General features: G+C 31.3%; 1 protein-coding gene across 4 annotated transcripts in view; it reads left to right on the forward strand.

Annotated features, from left to right (window-relative positions):
* LOC126750535 (limbic system-associated membrane protein-like) overlaps positions 1–21,598 on the forward strand; it is a 524,620-nt gene that overhangs the window by 281,008 nt on the left and 222,014 nt on the right. The gene's annotated exons all lie outside the window — the stretch shown is intronic.

The following is a 21,598-nucleotide window of genomic DNA, read 5'->3' on the forward strand; positions in this document are numbered from 1 at the left end:
CCAAATCTATCAGCTATTATATTCCTAGCTAATGAATAAATGGTAACAAAATAAATCAATACAAACAAAACAAAAAATATATACAAAATATATAAATATATTCTATACACTAACTTCAATTTGTATTCAAATAATATGTTTAAATAACAAGGTTACTTTAATTAATCTAATATAGCCCTTGCATAAGAATACGGATCAGAAACAGGTCTCTTTTAAAATTTAGCAAATGTTTTTGAGTGATCGGTCCAGCCTGCTGCTGACCTAATAACATCCATCGAAACACCTCTACGATCTGCTAGAGATGTAGATGCGTGTCTCGTAGAATGGGACCCGTATTCTGAAATATTATTAATGCTTGACTTAACCATAACATTCTGGATCCATTGAGAAATTGTTTGTGATGACGCATTGTGGTAGGGTCTTTTAAAGGTAATGGAAAGTCTATTGCAATCTGAATTTCGCATGGATTCTGTTTTGTTCAAATAAAATAATAAATTGGTAGCTACGCAATCGGTCTTATCTTGTTCATAAAAAGGTAAAGAGATGATGAAAGGGTTGTTTTCTACTTGGCCCAGAAGTTTTTATTCGGTAACGAATGAATATTTGAACCCCCTGGGAGGAATATTTTATATCTTGACATTCTATTACTGAGAGGGTCTGAACTCTCTGGCCAGAAGTAAGGGCCAACAACATGGCCAATTTACTTGAAATTAGTTCCATAGAAACAACTTCATTTATTAAAAACCTTAGATAATTTAAAACCTGCAAAGGATCCCAAGTGTTAACATATTTAGGTAAACTGGGTCTTAAATGAAAGACACCCTTAAAAAACCTTTTTACAGGGAAGTCTTTGGCTAAAGAGGGTCCTAAAATTTGGACTATAGCAAAACGATAGGAATTTAGTGTTCCATATGAACAGCCCCTGCTGTATTACTCCTGCAAAAATTCTAAAACGACTTCAGTTGAGGCAGAAAAGCAGAAAAACAGTTGTTGTTTCTTGAGTGACAGAACTGGTACCATTGTTTAAGGCCCGAGTCATATTGTTTCATGGTGGAAGAAGTAATTAATGCCACGCAAACATCCACCGCGACCTTTGATGTCCCCCTCTTTTCTAAGGCCTTCTGGATAAGTATCCTGCTACCTTCTTCATTAGGTTTTAAATAAACAGGAGGTATCTTTAAAAGAGATATAAAAACGGGGTACCAAGGCTGGGTGGGCCAATAAGGTACAATTACAATGCCCTCTGTTTTATCTTTAATAATTTTTTGCATAACTTTAAGAATTAAAGAAAATGGCGGGAAAGCATAAAATTTAAAATCTTTCCAATCAAGAGTAAAGGCATCTACCTTAAATGCTTGAGGGTCGGGGTGCCAAGAAACAAACAAGGAACATTTGGAATTGATGCGAGTTGCAAACAAGTCTATGTCTGGTCGCCCAAATTTTAGGATTACCTGTTTGTAAAATTTATCGTTAAATTCCCATTCTGTTTCGAAATCTAACCTTCGAGATTCTGAATCTGCAATCACATTCTCCTTAGTATTGATGTAAGAAGCATGGATAGCAAGATTCCTCTCTTCACACCATTGCAAAATTTCCCGACAGAAGGAATTTAATTTAGGGTACTGAATCCCCTCCATTCGATTAATGTAGGCAATGGCCGTTGTATTATCGATACGCAGAAGAATGTTTTTATTATTAAGATTACTAGCACAGCATTTGAGGCCAAAAAATGCAGCCTTCAATTCTAAAAAAATTATGTGCTTTTTCTTTTCTTCTAATGACCAGAAACCATGTGATGTTATATTGTTACAGTGAATGCCCCAACTTGTTATACATTCATCTGAAAACATTTCTAGATGGAAAAAACTTAATTTGATAGAGTTACAACTGTTTTCTAAATGTGTTAACCACCATTTTAAGTATTCATGAATCAATGCGGATATATTCATGACTCTATCATAATTACCATCTGCTCGCCTTAGTGCTAAAAACTTTTCTCGCTCTAGGAGCTTGGTATACATCCAGCCAAAACGAACAGCTGGACATACAGATATTAATTTACCAATAATTTGAGCAAAAGTGCGAATTTTACAAGTTTTGGACCTTAGCAAAAATTTAACACACTTTAAAAGATGAGGCTTTTTGTAATCTGGTATACACAATGTCATATTTAGTGAATTATAATTAAACCCCAGATAACGACATGTCTGAGAAAGGGTTAATTGGCTTTTATTATGATTAATAACAAAACCCAAATATTCAAGAAAATTGACAGTTTTTAAAACATTTTCTTGACAGTCTTTGAATATTTTACCCAAGAGCAAAAAATCAAGAAAAAGTACTGAAAGTAAGCCTTTTCCTCTGAGGTGAGAAAGAACAGGTTTCATTAATTTAGTAAATATAAATGGGGCACAATTAAGGCCAAATGGCATACAATTATGTTCAAATAATTCACCGTTAAACATAAATCTCAAAAATCTCTTATAATTTTTTTTGATGGCAATTAAATAATAAGCATTTTTATGATCCAGAGTAGACATAAAAAAAATTTTATGAATAATGTTGGAAACCGTTCTTTGGTCTTCCAGCTTAAAATGTTGTAAAGAGACAAATTTATTAAGAGACTTTAAGTTTAAAATTAAACGTTTAGAACCGTCAGGTTTTGGCACTAAAAATATACTAGAGATATATTTTTCTCTACAATGATCTACTTTACTAATAGCACTAGAAGCCAACAATTCGTCAAGTGACTCCCTTAAGGCAGTTTTTTCCGAGTCTGTCCACTACCTCTCGGAAGGCCTTAAGCATTGTCTGGGCTTTGTTAAAAAGGGAATTTTTAAACTTGGTAATCAGGATAAAATATTTTTGTCATGGGTAATTTCTTTCCATTTTTCCAAAAATGTTGACAAACGTCCTACTAAACTAACCTCATCGTCTATCGACTGTCTCTCGGGGCTGGACGGGCGACGGTCGACGGTCGGCGACGGTCCTGGTTGGACGACCTTCTCTGGGTCGCATAAGGCCTTTGAGGGACTGGGAGGAAAGTGTCCTGTTCTGCCGTCCACCTCAATAGTTCCCCTTTTGCTGCATTTATCGAGGTGGACGCTGAGAGTTTCCCTGAACCGGTCCCGGAAAGTTTTTGATTGAGGTACTAAGTCTGGATGACCTCGCAGGCTTTAAATCCAGTCCAACCTTTTCGGTGTCCTTGGAGGCCCTTATCCGCTCTCCAAGGTTTCTTCCGAATAGCCATTCATCCGAGGACATATTTGTTAAGGTGTCCCTTAAATCTTTCCTAAGATCAGTAATAAATCTCTACGAATCACTGAATATTTATGGTAAAAATCTAGGAGCAGCCTGCTGGCATTGCTTGCTAGCTCCACATAGGATCTTTGAGCCCCCCCCCTTCTGAAATAAGGGCTGTTGTCAGCTGTCCTAGGGCTGAAATGGCTGTTCCAATTTGGTTTTGAATGACCCTAAGATTGGAGTCCCTACGAGAGACCTGCTCGTTTAATACAGAAGAGATCTCCGGATTAATTTGGAGACTCTTCAGGAGAGGACAGTTCTCTGCCGGTGGGTATTTATTGAATAAGCTTTTTTCTGTCTCTTCCTTAAGCCCTTTGGTAAGAATGAAGGACCACCTACTAGCAACATCTTTATGAATGTTAGGGCTTCGTAATTCTGGAGGTCGCTGCTCGTCCCCCAAAAGAGCTAAGATGGTGGCATCCAAACCTTCTCGGTTTTCTGTAAAAAAAACTTACTGTTTAGAACTTTGCTAATAAGGATGTTTGTACTTTAGCGAGTACTTTAGGAAACCATTTCCACAATAAGCAAAGAAAAACTACTATTACCATAAATAGTAAAAACTTATAAATGGTTTTCTCTGAAATACACAATAATATCACAGGAGAAGGTAAACAATTTTATTAAAATACATTAGGATTAAAGAAAAGCTAGGTAGATGACACCAGTCTTAAAAGTATAATATTTTATTATACTGGTCCTATTTATTTAGTATAATATACCATAATATTATACGGGACTTATTTACTATAATATGCCATAATATTATAGAGGTCCCAGGACTTCGGTCAAAGGAAAGATATACCATAATACCAATCCAATCCAGTATAATATACCATAATATTATACCGAATTAAACTTCAAAATAAAAACAAAAGGGGTTATTCAATTTTTTCTGTCAAAATAATCTCTCAAAATACTTTACACCTGAGTTTGACCTTTCATTGGCGGGAGCTCTAATGCCAGTTGAATTAGCGGCCAAAACCGATAATCGTACATCATCATCCTCCGAATATTCTGAAGAAATCAAATATTCGTCAACGGGGTCAGCGTTCTCAGTCTGAGAGCGAGAGCAGCTCGGATTTTGAAATATAGACGACGACACTGACCTCAACGATCTCCTGACGTCACTCTCGATCGCGCTCAGGTTCGGGCTGTTCCGCCGGTCGTTCTGTGAGCGAGAGCGGCCATGATGGCTTCTTCCACGCCCTTTCTTCAACCGCTTCCTTTATTTCGAAATTTTCCATTGAATATAATCCTCATCGTCCGAATCTGAACTGAAATAACGCCTCTTACATTTCTCTGACATTTCCACATACAAAATGAATAAAAAACTTAACAAATTTGGGTCACACACGCGAAAAACTACGGAAAACCCGGGTGCAATAACGTGGCGTACGGCACGAAAACAGAGAATGAGCCGGATGACGTTGGAGGACCGAAGGGTATGTCTGCGCAGGTATATAGGGAGCTATTGGTTCACTTTAAAATTCGTGGTGTGCGTTATGAAGTAGGGATACTACGTTGTTGTCTTATTTACGGAACGAGGACGTAATATAATATTACTTAGCAGCTCTTTGGTCTTATAAAGAACCTTATTTTATAACAAAGTTTTATAGATAACTATATGTTAGTTTAATAAAATATTTTTATATTAAAGTATGTAATTTAGTATAAAGCATTTATAAAAGATTTATAAAATAAACGTGTTTATTCACAAAATTGTTGCAAGACGCTATAGCTATGTTTTATATTTAAAACTAAATATACAAGTATTATTTTTTTATTATTTCACAGACTTAATGTATAATTATAACCTATTGATTTTGTATTTTGAGATGCCAAACAAAAGTGGCAAGCAAAAATTTTATTAAATAATAAAATATTAAAAATGCCATTGTTACTACTTCAATAAATTTTTAGAAAATATAATTTTAAATTTTGTTTAATAATAAATATAAATTAATTTTATTTGAGAAATACAAGAACAAACAAAAAAAATAATTGCCTGCTAAAAACAAACACACAAGTTTGATAACACCATTTGCAAATTAAGTAATTTTAAATCAGATAAAACTACAATTCAATTTAATTCAGATAAAACTGCAAGTTATTTTTTTCATACGTGAATTTTTTTTAGCCAAAAATACACCAACCCTATAATTTAAATTTTAAAATAACTTTGAACAATCTATTGGACGAAAACCCCGATAAAAACGCGATAATCGAAAAAATATCCATTACCGAAACACGCGTGGGACAATATATGTGGAAAATGCAAATCGGACGGTCCATATATGTATATATAAGCGTGTACTCTATACAACATCCATTCGGTAAATCTGGACGATTTGATTACTCTCGCAATCAAAGAATTAAAATGCTTTCTGGTTTAAACCTGCCACGATAATTGAAACGCTGATTTACAAAGGGAATTATCCCTCAGCCAAAGCTAAAAGCGCATTTTCTGGAAATATCGGTTTTTAATGATAAACCGGATTTTACTATCTGCCGGCTGTTTTATACGCTTTGTAACAAACAACAGCTTCACTCTTCCTCGATAACAACCAGCTACGATAAAACTATATATACGTGCAAATTTGTACTTTTAGATGGATCGAAACAATGTATTTTTATTGGGCAATTACGAAACGGATGCAGCCGGTTTCCTATAGCAAAATAGCCGTCTTAAAATTTATGTAATAACGGCGAATAAGATTATCTTAGTAGTTTTTTGTGCTTTAAAATCGGTTAGGGATGCATGACTTTTATTGCTTAAAATAAAAAAAAAATGGTCCAACATCAAAAAATTACACTTTTAATAACCTATCTTAGCTAGAGAAACAAAAAAATTACCATAAAGTGTCTAGAAAAAGACTTTTAAAAAGCTTCAACTTCCTGGAAGAAGTGGCAAAGTATTCAAAATACCCCTTTAGTTAAATTGTCAAAAAAAAGGAAATAATTCTAAAATGTAAAATGCGTAAGTAAATAACTTTCTAGAAAAAAAATTGCAAATAGCAATTCACTAGAAAAAAAAATTAAAAATTAAAAAGTCAAACACGATTTGTACTGTTTTAAAATTAAAGAACTAGGTATACTCACGGAGAAATTGAATAATTTAAATTACCTTGAAATGGCTAAATACGAGAAAGACAGAAAAAAATAGGGAAAAATATTAAAAAGTAAAAATATTACCTGCGAATATCTAGAAGAAAACAGTTTCATTTTGCAGGAAAAAAGGAAAAAACTAGAAATAGTGAAAAATTATTTGTACTATCAAAGTTTCTATAAACCAGAAATGCCACAACTATTTGAAGAGAACAGAACACTTTAAATGACTTTAATAATTGCTTTTATATGGAGAAGAAAATGTTTCAACTTCGTAAAAAAGTAGGGAAAATTCAAAGAAGTAAAACATTTACATTTACTAACAAAACAGGACAAACTTTTCAAATATTTTTAAAATCTTACATTCACTTAAAATTTAAGTTAAGAATTAAGGGAATCAAAAAAGAATTAAAATATGAAAAGAAACAATTGACAAATCTAAAGAGCTTTTAAAGAATTAAAATTCAAAAGTTTTTAAAGCAATTAAAACACTGAGCTAAAAATTTATTTAAAAAAATATAAATTATAATAAAATATTGTACTTTTATTGCTAAAATCTTTTTTGAAGTACCATTTTTGTCCGGGATATTTAAAATTATGTTACTTTAAATTTCACTTGTTACGCAAATTTAGTTTTTAATAATTAATTAATAATATTATGTATAAGCCAGAAAAACTATGGCAGCAACAAAAAAAGTTTTAGAATATAAATACTTATTAATAAGATAATATTTTGTCAATTGAAGACAAGACAAGTGAAGACATAGTGTACTTTTCACTGTCTTCACTGTTCGTTTGACCTTAATCCTTTAGGTATTCGTGGATATCCTTTGGATATTTAAGAATTTATAATAGTTATGAAGGCTTGGGTTTATTATTAATTAAGGTTCAATATCGTGTTCACACAAAGGTAATTAGTCTTTGAAGTTAGGTACTTATATTACAGGGTAGGTACTTACAAATATTATATTAGACATAAGTGATTTAAGCTGATGTGCACTTCTTCATAGCACAACACAAGTATTTTTCTTTATTAAACCCATATTTAAAAAATTATGGGCTCCAGTAATCTGGTAATCTGTGAGTTTTATGAACTAAGAACAATAAGTTGAATAAGTTAGGGTATAAATAAAAAATTCCTTTGCTGTATTCCTTCGTTAAAAGAAAGTAAATGTTAAGTGAGTTAGGATGACCGCCAATATCAACATATTGCCATTGTTTAAGGCTAATAACTACAATAATTGGGAATTTCGTATGAAGTCGATCTTTCAAATGAATAATTGCTCTGACGCATTTGACGTACCTCCTAAAGACCCCACTACTACCCACGTTACAGCCAGTTTTGTTATTCAAAATTTTCATAATTCATAACTTATTCAACGTAACAAATACATGCTTAATAGAGGAGAGATGTAAACAAAATTAATTTGTAGTACCAACACAATAAACTAAACCTAGGTGCAAGCACCTATATGTGTATAACTTAAAATTAATTATATTACTATACAACATAATAATATTTACTAGGGGCCCCATGCCACTAATTTACATAAACTTGAGGGTAGTACATTTAAAACACAGGTAAAAGAACTATAAGACACTAAGATTAAAAATTTCAGAAGAAAAGAAATACGCTATTTAGATAGTTATTTATAGAAGAAAATTTTTGTTTATTTGTAATCTCCCGAATTGTCCGCGGCAACTTATTGAAAATGTGTGGTCCTATTACAGAATTACAACTTTGGCTTCCGTCGAATCTGCGAAATGGTACATTAAGATGTCTTTCAGTTAGTTGTCTGGTTTGATGTTGGTAACTTATGTAGTTTTTATTTTTAAGTTTATACCAGAATACACAACTGGAGTATAGATATAAGGATCTGATATTAGGTATTTTGGTATCATATAAGAGCGAGGTGGGGTACAATCTGTGTTTTTTATAGATTATTTTGATAATATAATTTTGAACAGTTTTTAAGGATTTAAGAAAATTATTGTAGAGTCCACCCCTGGTCATTATACATATAAGAGATTCTTTAAATAATTGGTACAACATTATTAAAGTTTTTTTATGAGTTTCGTTCTTACAAGATTCCAAATAACCTTAAATACAAAAACTGTGTCATCCGCGTAAGATAGTGTCATGCCACCTATATGCAAGGATAAAAGAGAGTTTATATATAAAATAACGACTAAGGGCACCAGCACTGTGCTTTGGGGCACTCCAATTTGCACAGTGCTAGAGTCACTCAGGAAATCTCTAAATTTTTACCATTTGCTTTCTTTCTTATAGATAGTTGTTAAAAAGCCTTAGCACTACACTCCTAATTCCATATCTTTCAAGAACATGAAGTAACTTGGAGTGAAGTATAGTGTCGAAGGATTTAGCTAGATCCATAAAAACCGCAACACACTTTTTTCCCTGCTCCAATCCATATTTTATGTTTTCTATTAGACTAAACATTACATCATTTGTACCAGTTTTTTTTTCTAAAACCAAATTGATTTTTGTTAAGTACTTTATTTTTATTTAGGTAGTCATATAATCTTTCTTTTAAGCATTTTTCAAAAATTTTTCCAAATTTATTTATTAAGCTTATTGGTCTATAGTAAGAAACATTACTCTTACTTCCTTTTTTGTAAATTTGTGTAATAAATGTTTTGCTTTAATGAATTAATATGAAGAATTAGTTTATTTTTTATTATAGGTTTTAACGACATGGAGTTTAAGAAAGATGGATAATTTAGATTAAGCCTTGTGGTTGTATCAGGAATTTGACATGACATACTAATTCCTATTTTAGAGAAATATTCATTATAGAAATTGGCCATCTATGTGTCATTTTCAAAGTCTTTATTATTTAGATCTTATATATAAATGTCTCAGTTGGATTTAACTTTAGGTTCATTAGAAGCGTCAGTTAGAATTTCATACATCTTTTGAATATCATGTTTTGTATCTTGCAGTTTATTTATATAGTAGTTATTAATTTCTGTAAATTTTTTCTATTCTAAGTTTTTTTTATTTAAGTTTCAGTGTATCATTATTTTTATTTTTTAATAACTTTTTCTTCATTTAGTTTTTTTTTAATTGATGTAATAAAACCTTCAGTTATCCAGGGTTTTTTTTTGGTGTATATCTTATTTATTGTACATTAATTTTTTATGGAGCTAAATATGTTTATGAAGTTTTAATATGCCATGATTGAGTTTTTTATTTCATATACTTCCTGCCAGGTTTGATTTTGTATAAGTTCTATAAACTTTTGCTTTTAAAAAATTTTATTATAAGTTTTTAGGTTCTTAGTATTATCACTAGGGTAGTCTAGATTGGAGAAAATCTCTAGATAATTAGGGTAATGATCTGTTATATAAGTTTCTAAAATGTAGGCAGAAAAATTTAATTTGTTCCTTTGTGGACCATTTTGTCTTATGAACAGATCATTAATACATGTATTACTATCTTGTGTTACTCTGGTCTAGTATATGACTGATTAAGTAAGCTATAACCATAATAAAGGAGCATACTTATAAATCTAGTGCTTATTATGTTTGTTTTATTTAAGATGTCAATGTTAAAGTCGCCAATTATAATACTAATACCTTCTTTTTTTGTTAAATTATTTAGATAAACATCAAATTCATTAAGAAATAAATTTTCTGAGGTATTGGAAGATCTGTAGCATGCTATGAGTGAATACTGCATAGAGCTTAAGGAGAATCTAAGTTTAGTTAGCATTATTTTTGAAGTAGGGAGAGTTGTATGTTCTATTTCTAATTGAATACCATTTCCTATGTATATAAGTAACCCATCACAAATATTATTTGTACTATTGTTATAATTAGTTATAAACCCTGGGATAGTAAAGTTTTTTATTTCTGGAATATGCCTAGATAGAAGAACTAACACTTGATAGAAGATGAAGGTAACCTGTATTTTTACATTTCATATTCTTATTCTTACGATTTTGTTTATAAAAAATCATAGTTGGGTATTCAGAATCATATGAAATTCGATTAATATTTTCGAATATCCAAAAATAATTATTTTATCTTTTTAGTAAAAAATACAAAAACTACTAAAACACGATTTGTACTGTCTAAAAAAACAAAAGTGGCACAATTATATGGAGAAAGTTAAATTAAACGACTAAAAATATTTCAATATTTTTAGTCGTTTAATTTATATTTAAATTTTACGATCTAAATAATTTAAAAAAAATCCTTTATATGTGTAGAAGAAGAGTGACAAAATGGTTAAATTTTGAAGAACTGAAATACCTACTACTACTGCCCAAAAAGGGAAAAATTACCAAATTTACCTAATCAAAAATAAATAAATAGGCCTTTAAAAAAATTAAAAACACAAATTGAAAAACTTTACATTAAATTCCTGGATGAAAAATAATATATAATTTTTTGATTCAGAACTGATTAATTGTTTAGATTGACATTTTGTTAATTTTTAACCCTTTTGCACCGACTTTATTTTTTAAAAAATGGTTTTGATTTTACTAATGGGATATATATGTTCCACACGAGCTGATGCATTCAAAATACGAGTTTTAAATTTTAATTTTTTTAAATAAAAAATGTTGTTATAGGATAAGGTAGCTTAGAAATAAAACAAAAAATTGCTTTTTATCTATTTATATAAGCGTATAAAAGAAATACAACCTGGGACACGGGTGTCCCACTAGTAATGAAAACTAAGTAAACATCGGGACAAATGTGTACCACCAGATAAACATAATACATAAAATTTAATTATAGAAACCATAAACGCGCAAACTATTTATGGTATATCGAAAAACAGTCCGCGCATAACGGAACTTTGCAACCTGAACACATAGTTTTTGTACGTTTTTCGATTTTTTTTGACGAGCACGAATGGCATCTACGTCGAGTGGTTCCCTGAATAGGTAAATGATCGCCAACATTTACTATATTTCTTGACGAACTTGAAGGTCTGCCAGTACAACGTTTCCTTACCATGCCTGCATTTTCTCTTCCCAAATTAATAAGCGATTCAGCTAAGTTAACTAAAAAAACTATAAATGGAACATCACGATTGTGAGCTTCTTTAAAAAGTATCCACGCATTTGTGGCTAAAGTAAGAAAAAGTTTATAGAACACCTTTCTCCACCATTTCTGTGACTTCCGGTCTATATCATAAAGGCCGGAGAGTTGATCTGAGAGATCCACTCCTCCCATATAGGAGTTATAATCTTTGATTGCTTTGGGGCACGGCACTGTAGCCTTAGTTTCATCCTTCTGTCGCCGTTCTACAGTTTCCATCTCAGAACTGTGGCAGTTTGAGAGAACAATTACTTCTTTTGAATCTTTCCATAAGTATGCAGCAACACCTACGTTGCTAAATAAAGAGCAAGAATCGCCTTTCTTCATGTTTTGTTTAGCGACAAAATCTTCAGATTTTGGAAGATTTTTTCGTTTTGGCATACATGTACTCACTGCAGCAAATTTTATGGAAGACATCAATGAAACAGAAGCAAAAAATCTATCAAAGCATACCATTACCTCCGGGTCTCTAATAGACTTACATAAGGTCTTTACAACCCGTTCACCTAATCCTTGGCCAAGAGTGCTATCTGGAGTATCAACTTCTTTCCCGCAATATATGTTCATATCATATACGTAACCAGACTGTGAATCACACCTTTCCCAAACCTTGATGCCCCTTTTTATTGGTTTTAGAGGAAGATACTGTTTAAGAGCTGAACGGCCTTTGAATTTTACCATAGACTCATCTATGCTTTGAAATGTGCTCTCCGAACGCGCTTTTGAAAACGTATGCTTCAAACAGGACATTACTTCTTCAATGTAATAAAGCTTTCCTGAATTTTCTGGACGACTTGGATTATTATAATACATCTTAGATGTAAGAAGAAGAAAACGATCGCGTGATATGGCTTCTTTTATAGCTTCATTTCCAAGTGACTTATTAGAGGACCAGTAGTTTGCCATGCACGGTACTTTGTTATATGCCATAACAATATAACACCCCAAAACTATCATGATCTCATAATGATCAGTTGGAGCATATGCTTTTTTTGTTTTGACTTCGAGAATTTGTAATCTCTGGTTGGTGCATTGGAAAATAAACATAAACAGGCTTTTAGGAAACAGTTTGAAAAAACACTCCCGTTCAGAGAATAAGCTGCTACTGGTGGTCCAATGAATGTTTGTAGTGTCACAAATTGCATTTTCAGAATTCTCCTGGTTTTCTTTAATTACTTCAGGTTCAATAAGGCTTTCAGGGCTTTCGTTTTCAATGTTGGAAGTATTGTCGGTACTACAAATAATTGCCAATTCATCCTGGGAGACTCGTTTTGGCTTCTTTTTTTTAGGTGAATCCATTTCAATATCACTTTCAGATGAGGGCTGGTACTCAGAGCCGGAATCTTGAAAAGGATCTTCCATATCTGAATCATCGGATAATCCATACTGGTCAATACTCATAGCCATTTCTTGTAATTCTTTAGGTTTTAGCGGTTTTCTACTGCAAGCACAAAAAAGTAAGCATCAGCTGATGGGTTTTTAAAAATATATATCATGTAGGTCTTCACCAAACATAACGACTATAAATGCTGTAATTATTATTTTTTAAACGTACGTACTGTAAACTGTAATAAACGTATTATACAGTATTATTTTTATTATATTAATTTGAATTCTAAATACCTATTGCAACTTTTTATAAAATTATTATGTTCAAATTTTTACGAGGTGTAGGGGCATAAATTCCAACCGAAAAATATCAAAAAAATATTCACATATTCAAAAGGCTTACTAACTTTTTGTAATTTTCAATAATTTGTTGCCTTATAAATTGACGTTATAAGAAACATACAGCTAATGCCTAAATTTCCACTTTAATCTTAATTTTACGACTGGGACATATACGTCCCTAAATCTAAATATCTGGGTCTTATTTTATTCAAATACAACACACAATATTTTACCTTAACTAAAACTTACCTTGTCATAGTTTTAATTCACTTTTAAAGACAAAAAAACACCTTTAATAACCACAAAAACAAGAGCGCCACTTAACCGCTTGTTTACATTTCAAATTTACTATCCAATCTAACCTCAAAATAAAGCCCACGAGTTATATTTAATTTCAAAAACTAGATAATTCTACTGGGACAACAGCCGATATAAAAATAATACATTTTTGACCCACCCGTTTGTAAAAAGAATTGCCTGGGACATATATGACCCACTAGTATTTTTAACATTTAATTTAAAAATAAATGCGTATATTAAAAACAGTTTTTTTGGTGGGACACATATCACCCGTTAGTATCGAAAGGGTTAAGTCATCTTCAGAATATTTAAAAAATGTTTTTATTATATATCACCCATAAATTCAAATACAAAGGAAGCAAAGAGAAATTAAAATAAAAAAAACAAGGTACAAATCCAAAAAGTTTTTAAAGGACGAAAATTAAATGTGTTTTAAAGTGAAAAGATTAGAAAAACAGGAGACTAAAAATTAATCTAAAAAAACTTAAGTCATAAGAAAATATTGTGCATTTAATGTAACGACCACCCTTTAAGTCCGAGATATTTAAAATAGTTTTACTTTTAAAACACAGATAATTTGAGTTGTTAAATGAATTTATTATATTTATTTATTATTAGCCGTACAGCCCAACAGTATAAACCATTTACAGAGCTAAAGGGTATGAAAGCAAAAAAATAATACAAACAGCAAAGTTAATTATAATCTCGAAAAAGCTCTTACAACTTCAGCACCAGAGCATTTAAATAGAGTAAGTCCGAGTTAGATGGCCATACGGGAGAGATGGCCAATGTCGGAAAATTCCACTAAGCAAACGTATTTATATCCGCGAACGGTACTTTCTGCAAACAGTTGCGTTCAAATGTGTAAACAGTGACGATTTCCGAGCCGAATTGTGCCCATCAGTTGAATTTTTTTCATAAATAGTTTTCGTAGATCTTAAAAAATGATGTGTCTTTGATAGTAAGGACTATAATTTTTCGCAGAGTAGTATTTAAAGTGGTATTTTGGCGTTGATTAGTTAAATATAAACGAAAATATGTTCCTAACCTCAAAGTCTTTATCCAGCTTGTATATAAATTGCTTAAAAAGGGATGGCCATCTCTGCCGTACAATTGGGAGAGATGGCCAAATTGTTTTTGGTATAGATGGCCAGTATTCAATGCATTTTTTAATCGACAAATCTAGACTTAAGGCCGCGTTATGGGCGGCGCTGTTGGTTTTTATTTTCCATAAGAGCAAGGCAAATTATTTGGAGGTTCCGTTCAACAAACTACACAAAAAGTACGCATCAGATTTGCACTGAAAAAAAGGATACTTTGCTATTAATGCGCACGGCATTATCTCAAAGCCGACGCGGACTTGATACATGCCAAATGAATGGCCGATTTGCGGCAAGGATGCACTTTCCTTGATATAATTCAGAAACTTCTTTTACTCTAAATACATATGAACTTCATATAAAATATAAATCATTTCTTTTAAGATCTTCTGGTATGGTGACGAAAATATATAGTTTTTGTATAAATCTCTAAATACTTGTCTTAAAACCTAAATATTTTATGCGATAGAAGTCGTTTCTTCTTATAAAAACTTAAACATATTATCAAAAATAATTAGAATCTGAAAAGATTGAAGTAAGTTCCCGATACTTTTAGCAAAAGTATGAGAGCATTTCTTACAAACTCCAAGAGACTTGTTCCAAAGTTCAAGAATCTTATCTCAAAAGCCCCATTCTTTTCGCCCAGTAACTGTGAGTTTGATATAAGGCTTCTAATATTTTGAGTCAAAAGCATTAGAATCTTGTTTTAATACTATGGCATTTTGGCAATAGTTGCCAAAATAAGAAATAGGTATACAGTGTGTCTAGAAAGTATCGAGACACGTCTATAACTTTTTTTAGGTTAATTTGTCTTTAAGTTATGGTCATTTTCGTAGTAGCTTTTGGCATTGCATCTATTGGTGTCATGCGTTTGAGCTTATCAATGACATTTAAGATTATTTCAAGGTCATATTCGATTTTTTAACTGGACATACTTTTTATTATTTTTTTAATTTTAGCATAAAATTACAAGAATTTTAATGTTTCACATGCCATACTTTTATTTAAGTGTTTTTAAGATACAGGGAGTTAAAAATTGCACTTTTAATGACTTTGAGAGGCTCCAGAGCCAATTCTATTAAAGATAGAGAAAAACGAATTTCGCTTTCCTATCTTAACTTTCCAATATCTATTTTCTAATATACATGTCAAATATGACACCCGTCAAAAATATCTGTCAAAGATTTTGACAGGTGTCATGCATCTCAAAAGATGGGTGTTAAAAAGTTAAGATAGCAAAGTGAACTCCGTTTTTTCTCTATCATTAATAGTATTGGCTCTAGAGCCTCTTCAAGTCATTAAAAGTGCAACTGCCTGTACTGCCTGTGGTACATCCAAATTCTTGTAATTTTATGCTAAATTCAAAAAAATAATAAAAAATATGGTGTTTCATTTAAAAAATCGAATATGGCCTTGAAATAACCTTAAATGTCATCAATAAGGTATAACGCATGACACCATTAGATGCAACGCCAAAAGCTACTACGAAAATTACCTTAACCAAAAAAAAATTAACCTAAAAAAAGTTATAGACGCGTTTCGATATTCTTTCTGCGGACACCCCAATATAATATATTTTTAAGGGTGTCAATTTTTTAAATAATTCTGATTAATACGGATCAATTATGCTCCAAAAATATGTTATATTATATGTTTGGAGCAATAACAATTTATATCTACTCTTAAGAAAATATTTAATTATTTATTATATTCTTAAGAGTAGATATAAATTTTTATTGCTCCAAAAATATTATGTACTTTAAAACATGATGTAATAATAGCTGGTAATAAAATTTTTTCAAGAAAGTAGTTTTATAATTTTATTCTACAAACAATATAAAAAAATAGGCCAGCTTTCGGTTTTAATTTTTCTGTTAATTTGTAGAAATAAAATTATAAGTTTAAATTTTTGCAAACATTCGTTAACTGTTATATACATTATTTTTGGGATAGGTAATATATTTTTGAAGCATAATAATTGATCCTTATTAAACATTATTAATCAATAAAATAGCATCTTTAAAAATATATTATAGATACATACTTACATATTTTTATAAGATATTTTATAAAAAACATACCTACCTATGTATTATAATATATGTATCTACAAATACTTATAGTTATTTTTTTTTAAATGGGCCTACATAAAAAATAATACAATTTTTTCTATAAATCATTATTTAATTATGTTTAAACAAAGTTTTAACATAACAAATGTATAAAATATTATATTAAAAAAATATTAAGGTTCAAACAAAAAATAAAATATTAACAGTAAATAATTATAGGAACAACGTATTAATATAGTCCTACAAACTAATATAAGTTTGGCTTCAAAAACCTTTCTCGAAATCAATTCTTATAAAGCATAAAAAATATTTACATAGAAGAAATATGTAACAAACGAAGAAAAATAACTTAACACAGGCACATTCCTGTAAATCCATCAGTCTTTAGGGATTCTTATATTATATTGAACTTAAAACTATAAAGAGCATTTTAAAAATATATCTACATAAAAAACATACAGTGTCTCTCAAAGTCTAGTCGTTCCCAGACTTCTAGACTAAAGATTCAGTACAGTGTCTTTAGACAGTGTCTTTCTTCTTCTATTGGCGGGGGTAATAAATTGGGCATATATTCATCTTCAGTCAGTGCCACATCACTAGTAATTTTTTGTTTTTTTTTTAAAGGAATGGTCTAAAAATAAAAAATAATTTTTGTTAATTAGTTTTTTTGGGAATTTTAAATCATAGATATTTTTTCAAAGTCCATTTTAAAAATGTGACTTATTTATTATATTTAGTAGGTATGCAAGGTGTTTTGCAAATTACTAGTTCACTTTTGGGGTCTCGTAAACTAAGTATATACAAAGAGATATAAAAAAGTTTTAACTGTGACAAAGTTGCGCATTTTTGTATATTATAAAATGAAGTTATAACACCCAAAAGTTAAATAAACATTAGAAAATGTATGTATTGTATATGTCCTAAATATTCATACTCACATTGCAAACAACATCCTCTTCCCCCTTTTCATTCTGCAATGATTGCTCTAATCTTGTCAGCCTTATGCGATCTCCAATATTTGCAGCAAAAACATTTATTTGATCCACTGACAAATACTTAATAAGCTCAATGTCAATACTTTCATCTAAAATTAAACTGTGAATAAATAATTCTGTATTACCAAGAAAATCCCAAACTACTAAGTACTACTACTACTACTACTACTACTACTTTTTAAGTTAAAGGTTCCCCAATAACTTTACAACTTTGCCAAGTTTTTAAAATTTTCGCTGTTAATGGTCTGATGAAGTTCCTGGCCATCATCTTGTGGGTCTCAGCAATATCATTTGCCTCTATATCTGTTTTAATTTTTAATTTAAAAAAATTAAATTTGGTACCTATGCAAACTTTAGACATATACTTTTTCTAGTATGCAGTGTTGTTACTTTTATGTAAACTTGACAACGTCTTTCTTATTTTAAATAGAACACCCTATGTGTTATTATACTTTTGAATTCTTTACAAAATTCCAAGAACTTTGATGTATAGCATGCCATACTTTTTGTTAGCTATAGCTTTTAAGATAGAGGGTGTGGAAAAGTGTTTTTTTACCTATTTATAATTTTAGAAGGCTCTATATGGAGTTGTATATATTTGACATGTACCTTAAAAGATAGGTTATTACTATACCTTTATTACCTATTATTATACCTATTAAAAAGTAAAGATAGAAATGTGAAATTAGTTTTTCTGTTTTAAGAAAAACACTGTAGAATCCAATTGTAAAATAAAAATGTCAAAAGCATATAATTTTATCACAAAAGATCTTTCTCTTCGAAAAAAAACATATACTCTTATAAAAGTATTTTGTTACTTTAAACAAAGAGTAAACTCAGTAATTGGAAAAGAAAATTTCTTTCTGCCAAGAGCATATAATTTTGACAACAAATATTTACTGTTCTATATAAACGGCGTCAGCAAAATCGAGGCTACATGAGCTAGCATTACATGTAGCATTAATTTTCTAATAATTTTACCCGTAACTTAAACTAACCTATTATAAGCTAAAGGACTGGAAAAAATAGAGTTTCTGATGATGCCGGTGCGCATAGCGCATATGGATAACAATATGGAGGGAAAAAATTTAAGATTACAAACTTACCTGCAAATTTGCAACAAGTGGCCCAAGTTCCACTTCACCCATTTTTGAATGTTAATATGTCTCAAAAGAAAGTAAATTACTAAATTAGTAGATTACTCGCACTATGCACTATACACGGTACTTTGTGTGATGTCGCACGTCGAACCCCAACTGAACACTGACTGAACCCCGAAACTCGAAACGATGGAATACAATAAGACAAAGAAACAAGATAATCATATTCGCGTATGACAAAAATCGAAATTTAATTTTAAAATCATAAGATCTTGTTAAAAGTCCCATGCTAGCGGCAAGAATACCGGCTTTGTCAATAAATAATAACATAGCAAATGAATCGGGGATTTGATTGAAAAACTTTGGACCTCTTGAGGAAAGAAAAATACTATTAGTTTAAACTCGGCGGTTTTGCTATAAGAAAAAAAAAAGCCAAGAAACCCATTACTTTGCCAGAATCCAGATATTTTTTTCAGTGTGGTTGAAATTCGTTTACAACAACAATCCTAAAAGGGTTATTTACAATCCCAGGTCTGGAATTTTTCATCTTTTGTCTACTTGTTTAGTTAATAAATTCCGAAAAAAAATCAATATTTGGCAGGCTTAGGTCACCAACAATACATCAATATTTAAAATGAGATTAAAAATCTACAAGGCAAAAGATGAAAAATCACACTCCTGGGAGAGATACACTTTTTAGGAATGTTTATGTCAAATTTCAACCAAATCCGATACGTACTTTTTGCAGGGATGTTGAACGGGATTTCCAAATAATTTGCAATGGTCTTATGGAAAATAAAAACCAACATAGCCGACCAGAACACGGGCTTAATTTCTTAATGTCATGATGACTTGGAACTTCGTCTGTTTCAGACAAAATTCCAACAAACTACAAACGAAAATCAGCATCGACCAGGGGCTCCTGGAGTGAAAATGATTTAAAGGATGCCATGCAGGCTGTAAGAAGTGGGTCATCGGTTAATGCCGCTGCGCAGAATCATGGTGTACCACGAAAGACTCTAGAAAGAAGGCTGAAAAAAAAATACCTCTAAGGGACGCATGGGCCCCGAATCGCTTCTGGGTGAAACCAATGAACTTTAGTTAGCAAAGTTAGTTAACTTAAAAAGCAAGCTTAAGTTAGCAACACATTTGAAAAAAATACAGAAATATGGTTTTCCTTTATATATTGATGATGTCGCCGAGTACCAGTTTTTTTGCTGAAACAGCTAAATATACCGCATAGGTTCAATAGAGAGAGAAAGAGCAGATTACGACTGGCTTGGCTCTTTTTTGCGCCGGCATCCAGATTTATGCTTAAGAAAAGCAGAAGGAGTATCAATTGCACGAAATCAGAGAATGAATAGGCAGACGTTGAAAACTATTTTGATTTACTCCAAACCACCCTAGAAGAAAATAATATTCTTAATAAACCAGGATATATTTTTTACACCGATGAGACGGGGCTACAAATGAATAACCGTACTGGTATTGTTGTTGCCGAAAAGGGTTCTAAAAGTGTGTCTATGACCACGTGCACTGAAACACAGCCGATGGCGTGTGAACCCCAACCACCTACAAGTGCTCAAGCCGATATTAAAATAGCCAAGAAAGGATAAATAATTACCAAACTTTCAACAGCCTTTCAGCAGACACGCGAAGAAACCTCACCGATACCAAGTACGTCCAAAACAGATGTTACCCCTGGTACACTTTTGGAACAAATTTCTCCGGTTCCAACTTTACCAGAAAAGGTTAAAAGAGCTTTTGAAAAATCTAGGAGCTGTTTTGACTACAACGGAAAATATTAATGCTGTTAGAGAAAGATGTTTGAAACGAAGAAAAAATGCACAACCCAAGAAAATAAGCCAAAAGAAACAATAATCACGTAAGATTCCACAAAAATCAGATAGATTCAGTTCGAGTTCGGAGTAAGAATGTCTGAAAAACTACTTTGCAACTAAAAGAAAGGAAGATTGGATACAGTGAGTTGGATATAGTGAGTTGGATACAGTCAAGATAAATGGAAAAAAATAAACTGGCCATCTCTCTCTATCAGCAAAAATACGACCTGGCTATCTCACCCGTACAATAAGGGATAGATGGCCAATTCACATCTATTTTTCTGGAATAGTTAAAATAACTAAGTAACTTAATTTACCAGTTTAATTACCATAAACTAATTGCATATTGATTGATACACTTCTTGATGACCTTTTCTGGGTTTCGGCTTTAAATTTTATGTCGATCCGTTAAGATTTTCAAAAAGCTAGCCATCTTTCCCTGACTTACCCTAAATCATAAAATTGTGAGATTCTATTAGCGTTAATATACATACAGAGGAGAATGAATATAAAAGTATATTCGTATTTGCCTTGGTACAGTAAAAGGTTTTGAAATTCCTAATTTATTCATGGTACACAAAAATATAATTTTTCTAGCAGTAATAATAAGTAAATAAACATTTGAAAAAAAAATAATAAAATAATTTAAAAAGATTTATCAGCAATATACTATCCGATCCGTTCGCTCGACCTTTATCCCTTATATATTTTTGGATACCCTTCGGATATTTAATGACCTCTGTGTACTTTGTTTCAATAATAATTAAAAGGTTACAGGACAGCAGAGATAAAGGAGTTTTAAAAATTTATAAAAGATAAAAATACGTAATATATTATTTACTGAAAAAACCACGTGCTAAGTTCATAGGTATCCCAAAGAAAAAATCCTGAGAGGCCGAAAAACAACTGAAGAATATTTCCCTTTAAGTAAATCAAAATATATAATTACTTGAATAAAATCTGTACTAAATATTATTAGTATTATGTCTTATCAAATATACCTATTTCTTGCAACTGTGTTTATTCAAAAGTGTA

Source organism: Anthonomus grandis, chromosome 2 (genome assembly GCF_022605725.1).
Source record: "Anthonomus grandis grandis chromosome 2, icAntGran1.3, whole genome shotgun sequence".
NCBI classification, from domain to species: Eukaryota; Metazoa; Arthropoda; class Insecta; order Coleoptera; family Curculionidae; genus Anthonomus; species Anthonomus grandis.